General features: G+C 35.7%; 1 pseudogene; it reads left to right on the top strand.

The window, feature by feature from the left end:
* Positions 1 to 7,052: 7,052 nt before the first annotated feature.
* LOC148625606 (uncharacterized) lies at positions 7,053 to 10,443 on the top strand (annotated as a pseudogene).
* The last annotated feature ends 1,500 nt before the right edge of the window (positions 10,444 to 11,943 follow it).

Raw genomic sequence — 11,943 nt, 5'->3', positions numbered from 1 at the left:
TAACAAATCTTTAGTTCTGGTTTAATGCATTTCAAATCATCACTCAACGCCTTTGCAAAATCTGTAGACGTGTTTGAGTGATAACACATGAATATATGAAACGTTTTTCCTGATTTCAAATCAAAATCAAATAGGCTTTGCAACGACAAATGTTGAAACCAAGTCTGTGTACGATATCGATATTCCTGTTCTTTTTTATGATGCTGTCAAATAACTGGGTCCTTGGTTACCAGGTATTTTATTTTTTCCACTTTTTTAAATGCAGTGACTGTAATTGTATTTCGGAAAGTTCAAGGAAGCATACATGTACTGAGAACTCTGGCAGTTTCTACCTTTTCATCTCTATGAACAAAGACTTCAATACAGACTTGAGTACTTACATTCCAATACTGCTTTCTTTATCCAGTCCAAAATAAGTCTATGGATTTTTTAAATTTGTTTTTGTTTTGCGGGAATTTTTCAATAATTAGGATGAAAACAACAGATTAAAACTGTTTTTTGCTTTGTATTATGCACATGTACATATGTATCTATCACAAATGTCAGGCACTTTGTAATGTACATTAGTATAAGTCCTTGGAGAAGAGGGTGATTATACATTATTTGAAAGATTCCTATAACTACAGGGGGTACACAGATTTTTATGTACAGGGCTGAAATACATGTAACGATCCACGAGTTCATGATGACGACCACAAAACTTCTGTAGTGATGACTTCAATCTTGTAGCAACATAACCCTGTTCCAGAAGCCTACTTGTTAGAGTTCTAGCGCGATACAAAAAATGCGTAGTTTCGGCAAGCTCTGGCATAACGTATGAGTTGTGATATGAACACTCCATACGCAGGAGCCGAAGGGATGTTGCCACAGATGAAAGGAAAGTTGACAATTCTGAATAAAAAGTCATCACGTTTGTCGTAAAGTTTGTTCAATAGTTTTCCATTACCATCGATTTCTAAGTGTAGGTCAAGATATGAGGCTGACTTCACAGTGTCTGTAGTATCCTTTTTCTCAAGTTCTTTTGGGTACATGCGATGTATCAAATCCCCGAAATTAGGATTGTTTAAAGATAACACGTCATCTATATAGCGGAAACTGAGATTGAAGGATCTAGCTAAACAATATTCTTTCTTTCTGATCAAATCAGCTATAAAATCAGCCTCATAAGAGTGAAGGAATAGGTCAGCTAGTAAAGGGGCACAATTTGTTCCCATTGGAATGCCGACCGTTTGTTGAAAAACGCGTCCACCACACTGGACAAATATGTTGTCGATTAAAAATTCCAGCATTTTGTAAACATCTTCCTCTGTATATTTGGAAGATGATTTGGAATTATTTCTTACAAAGTATGAGGAATCTCTACCAAGAACTATATATTTGTATCTAGGTGAACCATCTTTTTTTGGAAAAACAACGATGTATAATGTTTTTAAGTCGGGATTTTAACTGAGTATGGGGAATAGAGGTATACAGTGTTGAAAAATCATAGGTTTTGTTGCTATTATATTCAGATAATAGTCTTGAACTGATTGTCTCCAAAAGATTTTTCGAATTTTTCAGGATCCACATTGAAATAATACCACTACGGGAGTAACAAGTGTTTTGGTAGGACTATAGACCCTCTTTGACAGTTTTGAGTATCGAAGTTAGAAGTTTTGAAAGAGGTTTGGTGGTACATTTTGCAGATCCAGCTATGAAACGTTGTTTGTATGGATTCTTGTGAAGTTTAGGAATCCAGTACATAAACGGTAAATCACAATCATCGTCCTTGGTAGAGAGACCAAAAGAGGATAGTACAGATTTATGGTTTTCCACAATCTCTTCTTTGGACAGAGTGGTAGCAGTGTAGGTCTTATCACTGCTATTATTTTCTACGTCTACCTCTGATAATAAACATTGGATATAAAACGTTTTGCAGACAAAAACAATGTTGTTTTGGGCTATGTCTGCTGGTACGACAACATACTTGTCATGTATAGTAGACAATGTTTTTGCTACATCGGGGGCTTTGAAAACTGATGTAGCCTTGGCACTCATTGACCTACTTAAAACTCATTCGTTTCAAAATTATAGACCTCACGGCCTTCAACCACTCTGACAGAGAATCAATGTCTTCTTGTTCTCGTTCTATCCATTTTCTTCAATTTATGGAGCGTGGGTCACGGTACTTGGGAACTTTAGAAAGGATATTACGCAGATATTCGTTTTCGATTTTGGTTAAATCTCTCGTAACGACGTGATCAGAAGGACCATATTTGAATGGAGAGGTTTTGCAAGAACAGTCAGGTGGTTTAGCCTTGAAGTCCTCAATCTCGAGGTTCTGAAATAGCATTTTATAATTGAAAATTTTGGATGCGATGGGTGAAGTATAGGAATATGAAATAATTGGTATGGATTTGTCTTTGAAATATGGGAGAATTTTGTTGGTAACGTTTTTGTGATGGAGGATGTTAGCCAAATTAATTGCATCTATACCTCTGTTGACAAACGGTAGTGGAAGAAATGATCGTTTTTCTTCATCTTGACTTTTCACACAAACTGGTTTAAAGAGTCTGTGGAAACCAATATCCAAAATGATGGCAACAAGTCTGAATAATGATGAGGTGGGGCAGAAACCGGAGTGTCAAGGCTTGTTTTGTAAAGGGAGTGTAGTAAAGTGAGAGGTATAGAATAAAATTTGGTTCAAATGTGATGAAGTCCAAGAGGTTTTTGTATGAAAGGAAGGAGACCATCTATGGAGACATCATGTAACTTAGGTGACGTATAGTGGCGATGGCCATGACTCTTTTCCCGCCTTGGATTTTTGTCAAATAAATTCATCACATTTATGTTATTGTTATATTGGATTGAAAGGTTTCCTATACTTTTGATGTTGTCATTGCATCCGTAAGGTATTGCAGTACCTAGTCTGCGTATCCTGTACTCCTCTCTTTCCTTACGATAGTATTTACTTAGAACGGGACTGTTCGTAGGATGGTAATTTTCTTCTAAAATAATAAACTTTCATGGAGAGGATGGAATGGTCTTGTTGATTAAAGTGTTTATAAATTGTCGGGAATTTGGTGGTGTTAATTCCCGAACGATGACCGCACATTCTTTTATTTAATCGTTCTTGCGTTTCTCCGACATATATTAAACCACATAAGTTGCATTCTAATCCATATATTAAGTTTGTTGATTTGCAACTTAAGTCACCGTGACTTCTTGTATGGAAGGTTTTGTTTGTAAGGGAACTGCAGAAGTAAGGGTCGAAGCCTTTTTGTCATTCTTATACGTGCAATACTCGAAGCCACTGACGTGACTTCCGGGTAAAAATTAACCTGAATAATTCAAGACTTCGCTGTCAACGATTTTATCAGCTTCGCTATCGGTAATGAGTGGAGAAATAACGACTGGATTTTTTGGTTAAGAAAAAAAACGTTGTTTGATCATGCGACCTAACCACAATGGCGATAGCAAATATCAACATTTGGAAGCAACTGGGAACAGTATTCTTCGCCTAAAAAACAGTTAAATGTTGCTAGAGGTTTTCACAGAACGCCATGAAAAATTACTCAGAGATCATACACTTCTAACGATGATTTATTGCTTTCGAGGTACATGTATAACGTAATTTATTAGTCGGAACTAAGTTACGCAATGTTGCAGCTTCAAACATGAATAAATTTCAGATGTTCAATAGAACATAATAGAGAGGCATGGGGAGGGGCCTATAGTACAGTTGTAAGGCCCATATCGGTATTCTTTTTATGATTAGTACTACATTTACAATTAGGCTGTATACTATTAACATTTTGTTATTAATTTAACATCAATTAAATCATCCTGAATATTATCCAAGTACTTGTAAATATAAATTGAAACATTAGCTATGACATACCAGTGATGTCTTTAGATACAATGTCATGCACATATATGAATAGGTTACTTAAATGCATTACATACATGTGAATTGATGTCCGTTTTTCATTGTTAGGGGATAAAAATTGGGAAGGTGAACATTTTCGGTGCTGCACACCCATATCATTATAGCTGTTAAACTACACCCCCTGCAGGTCCGGGTGGCAAAAGAATAGGCCTGCAGCAGCGCTAAGCTTGTCGGAAAAGGCGACTAAATAGTGCTCAGAAACCTAGTCGGGGGCTAGGGCGCTCTGCCCACAGAGCAACTGGGATGTGTGCCCCAGGTGGTGTGTTACATGCTGGGTTTGTCAGGCTATAATACGGAAAACCTGACCGCAAACCATAGCGGTGCACCGTGTTGGGAAAGATGCCACGTTCCTCGCACGTTAAAGAACCCTACTGTGGTATTCTCCCGGAGTAGGAACCATAGGGCTCCGCCACAGGAGGCTAAATTGCCCGACCCTACCCATCTCTCCCTATTTCCAGTGGCAATCAAAATTTGTCGATCCCATTATCCTTGTGTCCCATCCCATTTTTCATTTCATCATCATTTCGTGTTCATTTGATCATCAATTTCATGTTCATCGTCTGAATATAGCTGAAATATTGCTGCTCGGACGTTAAACCCCAACAAACAAACATACAAACAATAAATTTATCGCTCTTGAAAAGGTGAGCGATTCAGGTTCCTGGGAGCCTCTAGTTTAATTACTCATAAGTTCCTTTAAAAAAACATGCCATTTTATTCATGGCATTCTGTACTACAACTGACATACAATTTTTTCTTGATTTTTCCTCAAGACTGTTCATATTTATTCTTTTTTTTAATGAGAAGTTTTGCACTATAGGTATTGTTTGTCTGTCATCTTGTTTCTATGGATATTTTTAGATGTTCCATATCACCTCACAATCCAGGAGCTGAAAGACCACAATTTCCCGCCATATTTCTGTTCTTTACTTAAAGTGAAAGAAAACGCACGAATTTCCAAATATAAATGTCACAACTGCTACCTAATAAAAGACCATATACAAATGTATAGTATTTGGTTCCCTGGTCAATATCATAAGCGTCTCTAGAATCTCTTAAAATTTAATATAGACTCTGTATATGCACTGGTGACCCAGGGTTGTAAATGAGAGAAACCTGTGGAACAAAAAATTACCCGGGCTGCAAGGTTAAACACATAGTATTGAATCAGGAGAGACCCAGATTTTTGACAGGAAATGAAAATATGAATTAAAACAACTAATGAAGCATCAATAGGCTGTAAATTTACTGTTTTCAGTTGTCTCGAACTTGAATGGGTAAGCAGGTGCCCAACCATTGTTGTTAACTATTGTAAATACTGAATTCAGTCTGCAAAAGTAACGAAAAAAATTGGGATATCCTTAAGTGGCTAGGATCTGTCGGTATTTTGCAAAAATACAGTCTAGGGTTTGTCAGAATTTTGGCAAAAATAGAGTCTAAGGTTGGTCAGGCTACCTGAATTGCATTTCATTTTTATTTGCCCTTTGTAAAAAAAATTCTGATTTTCAGCAAGTATGTGATAAAATGCAAAGGACCCCCTAATCGCTGTTTGCTACCAGAATGTCTGATTTTATGAATTAGACAAAGAAAAAATATGTCTGCTTAGGGTTACATTCCTCCCAAAAATAAGGTAGGTCGGTCAGCATTTCATTTTAATTTTTTTTTTATTTTATTTTTTCTCGACTAAAGTTGATCCTATATTTGTAAAATAGCAGCATGTTTAAGTCATGAAAGTGTATGGTTTTAAGTAGAAAGTTTAATTTTTAACATACACACCTATTAATCATGTCTTTTATTACAATACACTTATATTTTGTAGGAATTTTGAACAAAATATAAGTACACTGTATTTACGCTTGGATTTACGTGATATAAATAAGTCTCCTATTCAAACGCTATTGTAACCTGTTTTTTAACGTATTTTCGGTTTTACCGGAACTTGGCGGAAATCACCGATTTTTTTTTCAATTTTGGAGAAAAAAATATATTAGGATCGGGAGAAAAAATTAGGATTGGTCGGGAAACCCGAAACAGACATATTTTTTTGTTGGCCTTACTGCATGAATTTGTAGCAACTTATTTGTGAAATTTAATACCAAAAATAAGTACCCCTCTCCCTACAGATAGTTAAAAAAAATGTAGTATCTGATTTGTCTCGTAAAAGCAGACATGTTGCTACACATTTATTGACATGTTTTATTCTGTAATAGTTAAGTTTGGATAAGCACGAAAATAAGAAACTCCTCCCAAATATATATATGAGTCTGTCTGTCATACATTGTGGACGCAGCTCCTTGGATACTGCTTGATTACTTTTGTTCGAATTTTGCAAGATTGTTAGTCACCATATATTGTTGATCATAATGGCTTGCCATTTTGATTTTTGAAATATTTTTACAGGAGTTTTGGGACTTTGTTTAATTTGTACATATTACACTATAGGAACTCTTTGTGGCCACAACTCCTTGGATACCACTTTACTGATTTTATAACAAATTTCTCGCCTGTCTGTTCACACTTGTGGATGCAACTCCACGGAAACTGATTGACAGATTTTGTTCACTTTTTTTAGAATTGTTAGTCACGTTGTTAAACATATTCTCCCACCATTTTGATTCGTCAAATTTTACAGGAGTTATGGGACTTTAGCACAACAACTTCATTTGTGATAGCGAGGTATTTTGGTTAAGATACAGTAACTGTGATAATATTAATATTAGTATCCCTACCAAAAAAAGCATAAATACAGTATCTGATTTGTCTCATAAAAGTAGACATTTATGACATGTATTCTGCTGGTAAAAAAATCACACTTCAGTGAGGTGCTATTGAGAAGTATTGAAAATTGTGGATTCTAAAAAAAAACGATCAATAAGAATCTGTCCATCTTAAGAATAAAATGTTTTAAACAATATTTACCACATTTTGTTTTTGCCTGCTTAGAAGGTTGTGGGTGGCAGGACTAAGTCATTGTTTTACTGGCTGCGGTTCAGTGTCAATGTCAAGAATTGATAATTAGTTTTCTAATTAGGTCAGTTAAAATGAACTCTTTTTGCTATGTCAGTTATTTTTGGTATGCAGCTGTATTACTGTTACTAACTGCATTTGATTTATTTTTCAGGAAATGGGTAGTAAAGGAAAGAGTAAAGCAACCGTAGCTAGAGACCAGAAGGAGAGGATGAGAAGGAGGCGTAAAGAGCAGACTGCCTTTATAGAGTTGGCACCTCCAGGTGAGGAAAAACTCTTAGCCAGAATGTTGGCTTCTCCTTGTGAGAAAAATCCTTCAAATGCCCAGGGGTTGGCACCTCCCCTGGGAAGTCTGTCTATCCCATTGAGGGATATGTCGACGAACTCTGACTCCCCAGAAGGGGTTTGCACTCCGACGAGAGTGCCCTCGCCAGAAGGCGTTGCAGGACAGACGAAACTGGTGAATTCAACACCTGATGGTGTCACCAGTATAATAGATTCTATGAAAAAGATGCATGAATACAATAGTGAATACATTGATGAATCAAACACTGAGAATTTTGATAGAAATACTGAGAAATTTGATGAAAACAATATTAAAAACACTAAAAAAGATGTTAAAATTACTGAAAAATCTAGTGGGTCAGTTGCTGGAAACATTTGCAAGCCATTTGCCACAGACAAAGTACTAGAATTATAAGCTTGTGATGAATTTCATGAAGAAAAATCATTATATAAACCAATTGAAATTTTGAACAAACCAAATTTATTAAAACTTTGTATGTCAGAAGTAAGTAAACAAAATGTTGAAAACTCAATGATTGTAGGGAAAGTACCTCAAGATGTCTCATAAAGGAAAGCGATGAATCTGACTCTAATGTAGATGCTCTTTTGGACCATGATGCTACTCTAAACAGGGTAAGAAAATTAGATACTATAGAGGCAAAAAGAGTAACTAAACCCCTTCTGATACAAGGTAGTTTTCATCAAGGGAAGTCAGGTTTGGATACAATAGAGGTAAACAATGTGTGGCAAATTCATTAACAGCAATAGCATATAGCAAACTCACTTGGATCAATAATTGGGATAGGACATTCTTGGATAAAATTTTGACAGAAGGTAACGATTTGTACACTTGGATTCATGGTGACCATGATGAGTTGTTAGTTGCCAGAAATGGTGGAAATATCAAATCAGCTTGTTAGTTGTAATAGGAGTGAGTCAATACACGCTTTGATAGACAACTCTGGTTTCACCAGTTTCAATATACTCTCTTTAGAACATGCTCTTCAAGAGGCGTTACTTAGTTCTGATGGTTGTTTTGTTTGTGTGAAGGGTTTTACTTGTGCCATTATCAGACAGAATGGAAAATTGTATTTATTTGATTCTCATTCTAGGAATTATTTAGGTTTACAGGACAGTGATGGGAAAAGTATTGTTTTTAAGATGAAAGATATGAATTATTTGTATTAACGTTTTTTCAACTTTGTTGAGGGTGATGTCAGTGTAGAATTTGAAGTAACAGCCATAAACATCATACCTCATGAAAAAAATCCACATCAAACAACTATCATACATTCAAACCCTTTAGAGATACACATGTTCTTTTCTTGAAGGTGAAAATGTGGAGAATTATGTGAAATGTTGTAATATGACAGATGACAATGTTTGGGGAACAGAGGTAGAAATTATAGCTGCTGCTGATTTATTAAAAACTGACATTTTTACATTTTTTGAAGAAAAATGGATAAAATACTCCTCAAGGCAACTCTGCAGCAGTAATAATGTGAATGATCAGGCAATTTATTTGAAAAACGATGGTAAACCACTTTGAAGTTGTTCTTTCTGTTTCAAATAGAGACAAGAAAAATGGAAATTTAAACAGACAGATCATGGCAAATCAAATTGAAATAGAAAATTAGTTTTGTTTGTTTGTTGGGGTTTAACGTCCGAGCAGCAATATTTCAGCTATATTCAGACGATGAACATGAAATGGATGATAAAATGAAAACAAGGATGGGACACAAGGATAATAGGGTCGACAAATTTTGATTGCCACTGGAAAAAGGGGGGATGGGTAAGGTCGGGCAATTTAGCCTCCTGTGGCGGAGCGCAAAGGTTCCTACTCCTATCGAATACCACAGCAGGGTTCTTTTACGTGCGAGGAACGTGGCATCTTTCCCAACACGGTGTACCACTATGATTTGCGGTCAGGTTTTCCGTATTATAGCCTGACAACCCCAGCATGTAACATGCCAGGGGTACCCCATTCCACCACCTGGGGCACACATCCCAGTTGCTCTGTGGGCAGAGCGCCTAGCCCCCGGCTAGGTTTCTGGGCACTATTTAGTCGCCTTTTACGACAAGCTTAGCGCTGCTGCAGGCCTATTCTTTTAAACACCCGGACCTGCACGGGGAAAATAGAAAATTAGAGCCATCACCTGCAAAGATGAAGAAAAAAGAAAACGAAAAACTGCAGTATCATACGTCTGTGGATTTTAGGCCAAAAAAAATTAATTATGGCATTGAAAAATATCGTACAAACAATCAGTACCGGAAACAACTACAGATAAAGGGAGGTTCAAAATACCACAGTGATGATCAATATCGAAATGATTTGATTGAGAAGTCAAAAAGAAATAGTAAATGGAATTATTGGAATAATCAAAAACATCAGAAAAGAAAAAAAGCTTGCAACAAGAACACATATCAAACAGATGATAATCATAGAGAGTTAAAGTTGCAAGTAAAAGAAAGTATCAAGAAAATGATGTTCACAGAGAGGCTGTCAAAACTGCGAGTAAACAAAAATATAAAACTGATGATGTTCACAGAGAGGCTGTCAAAACTGCGAGTAAACAAAAATATAAAACCGATGATGTTCACAGAGAGGCTATCAAAATTGCAAGTAAACAAAAATATGTTTGTGATCCAAAACACAAAGAAAATATAACTATGGCAACAACAGAGAGATGAGAGAGAAAAAAGGATGACAAAAAAACATGAATAAAGTCATTGATAGTTTTCATGTGGAGGCTAAAAAGGCATCAGATTTTGTTTGTTCCTGTTGTTATCGCCTTTTATTTGAAAAACAAGTTATGCTGTGCAAGAAAGAAATGTATTCTAAACATAGTCAAAATATCAAAAACTTAGCAGAAATTTGTATTTCAGAAACATATTGCCACAATTGTACTGATGAATGTGTTTCAGGCTGCCTTTATGTTGATAGTACACGTAAAGATATGTGGACCTGCTATAACTATCACAGAAAAATTATGAGGGGTAAAATGCCAGCTGAATCCTTTGTCAATAGTATGGAGCTTGAAAAAGTACCTGAAGAACTTAAAAGTTTGAACAGTTTAGAACAGCACCTTATAGCACTTAATATACCTTTCATGAAAATACTTGGCTTACCTGCTGGTGGTCAAAAAGGAGTACATGGTCCAGTAGTTTCAGTACCTTCAGATATATCTAAAGTGACCTCATCACTACCTAGATGCAATGATGATGATCTAATGTTACGAGTTAAGTTGAAAAGAAAAAACTGAGTTATAAAGGGTATGAACAGTACCAGTTCGTTAATACAAAACATTTGGAAGCTGCATTGTTATTCTTAAAAGAAAACAACAAATGGTATGCAGAAGTAAATTTAGGTAGTGCATGGCTGAATCCTATTCCAGAATAATGCACTGAAGAAAATAAAGATTTGAAAGAAACAGATAATTCTGATGAATGTGACAAACCTAATGAAAATGATAAGTCTCAGGAAGAAAATGACAGTTCAGATTCTTACATTGATGACAGTTTGAAAGGAATTCAATTAGATACTAGCCTTTAACCTGCAGATATAGGGCAAGAAGGTTTAGATATGTCCTTCGATCAAGTTTTCAATGTTTCACCAGCAGAAAACAATAAACCTATTAGTATACTACAAGAAAAAAGGGTAGAGGCAAAGTCATTTCCATCACACTATCCATCAGGAAAGAGCACATTTGATCAAGGAAGAGATGAGAAATTACCTTTTCTGAGATATTTTAATCTAAGATTATTGAGTGTAGAAAACAGATTTGCGAAAGACACTTCCTACATATTCTTTAGCCAGTATATGGCAGAGTTAGATAGAGTTATTTCTAATGTACGAATTTCTCTTTGCAAAGAGTCAGTCTACAAACCAGATTGGAAAAAGGTAACTAGTAGTATGTTATGTAAAAAAGATAAGTTAAAAGAACTTTTTTAAAAATGATGAAGCAATAAAATATTTGAAACCTGTGAGAGGGACACCACCATACTGGCAAGCTACACAAAAAGAGATATTTGCAATGTTGTACCAACTAGCCGTTCCAATTTTTTCTGTTCATTTTCTGCAGCAGACTTTAGATGGCCTGAAGTAACTGAAGCAATAATGAGGCAACAAGGTGAGGTTACAAAAAATGCAGAGGACCTTGACTGGAGTGAAAAATGTAAGATACTACGTGAAAACCCGGTTACTATGGCAAGAATGTTTGAACACAGATGGCATACATTTTTACATGAAGTTATTCTTTCCCCAGCTGAACCAATATGCAAAGTAATTGATTGGTTTTATAGAGTTGAGTTTCAACAAAGAGGTTCTCCACATACTCATTGCCTCTTTTGGGTTGAAGGTGCACCAAAACGTGGGGAAGACAGTGATGAAAATGTGATAAATTTCATTGACAAATACATTACTTGCAAAGTACCTGATGAAAATGATGATCCAGAGTTACATGAAATGGTCACAACTTTACATAAACATAGTAAGAATCACTCTAAAAGTTGTATAAAAAAGGGAACAATTTGTCGCTTTAATTTCCCGTGACCCTCATTAGAAAAAAACTTTCATTTCTAGACCAGATGATTCACAGAATGGAATCAACAATGATTCAGATGAAAAAAGTTCAAAAGAAAAGATAGCTACTTTGTTTGATGTTATGTTAACAAACGACAACATGATGAGTTTGAGAAAATTTTCAATTCTGTAACAAAGAGAAGTACGGTTGTTTTAAAGAGAGACCTTAATGAAATTTATA

The sequence above is a fragment of the Perna viridis genome, chromosome 2, assembly GCF_037379345.1.
Source record: "Perna viridis isolate PV_CMFRI_1.1 ecotype Kerala chromosome 2, ASM3737934v1, whole genome shotgun sequence".
In the NCBI taxonomy this organism is placed as follows: domain Eukaryota; kingdom Metazoa; phylum Mollusca; class Bivalvia; order Mytilida; family Mytilidae; genus Perna; species Perna viridis.
The sequence above is the reverse complement of the archived record's forward strand: the minus strand, read 5'-3'. Positions and strand labels throughout refer to the sequence as shown.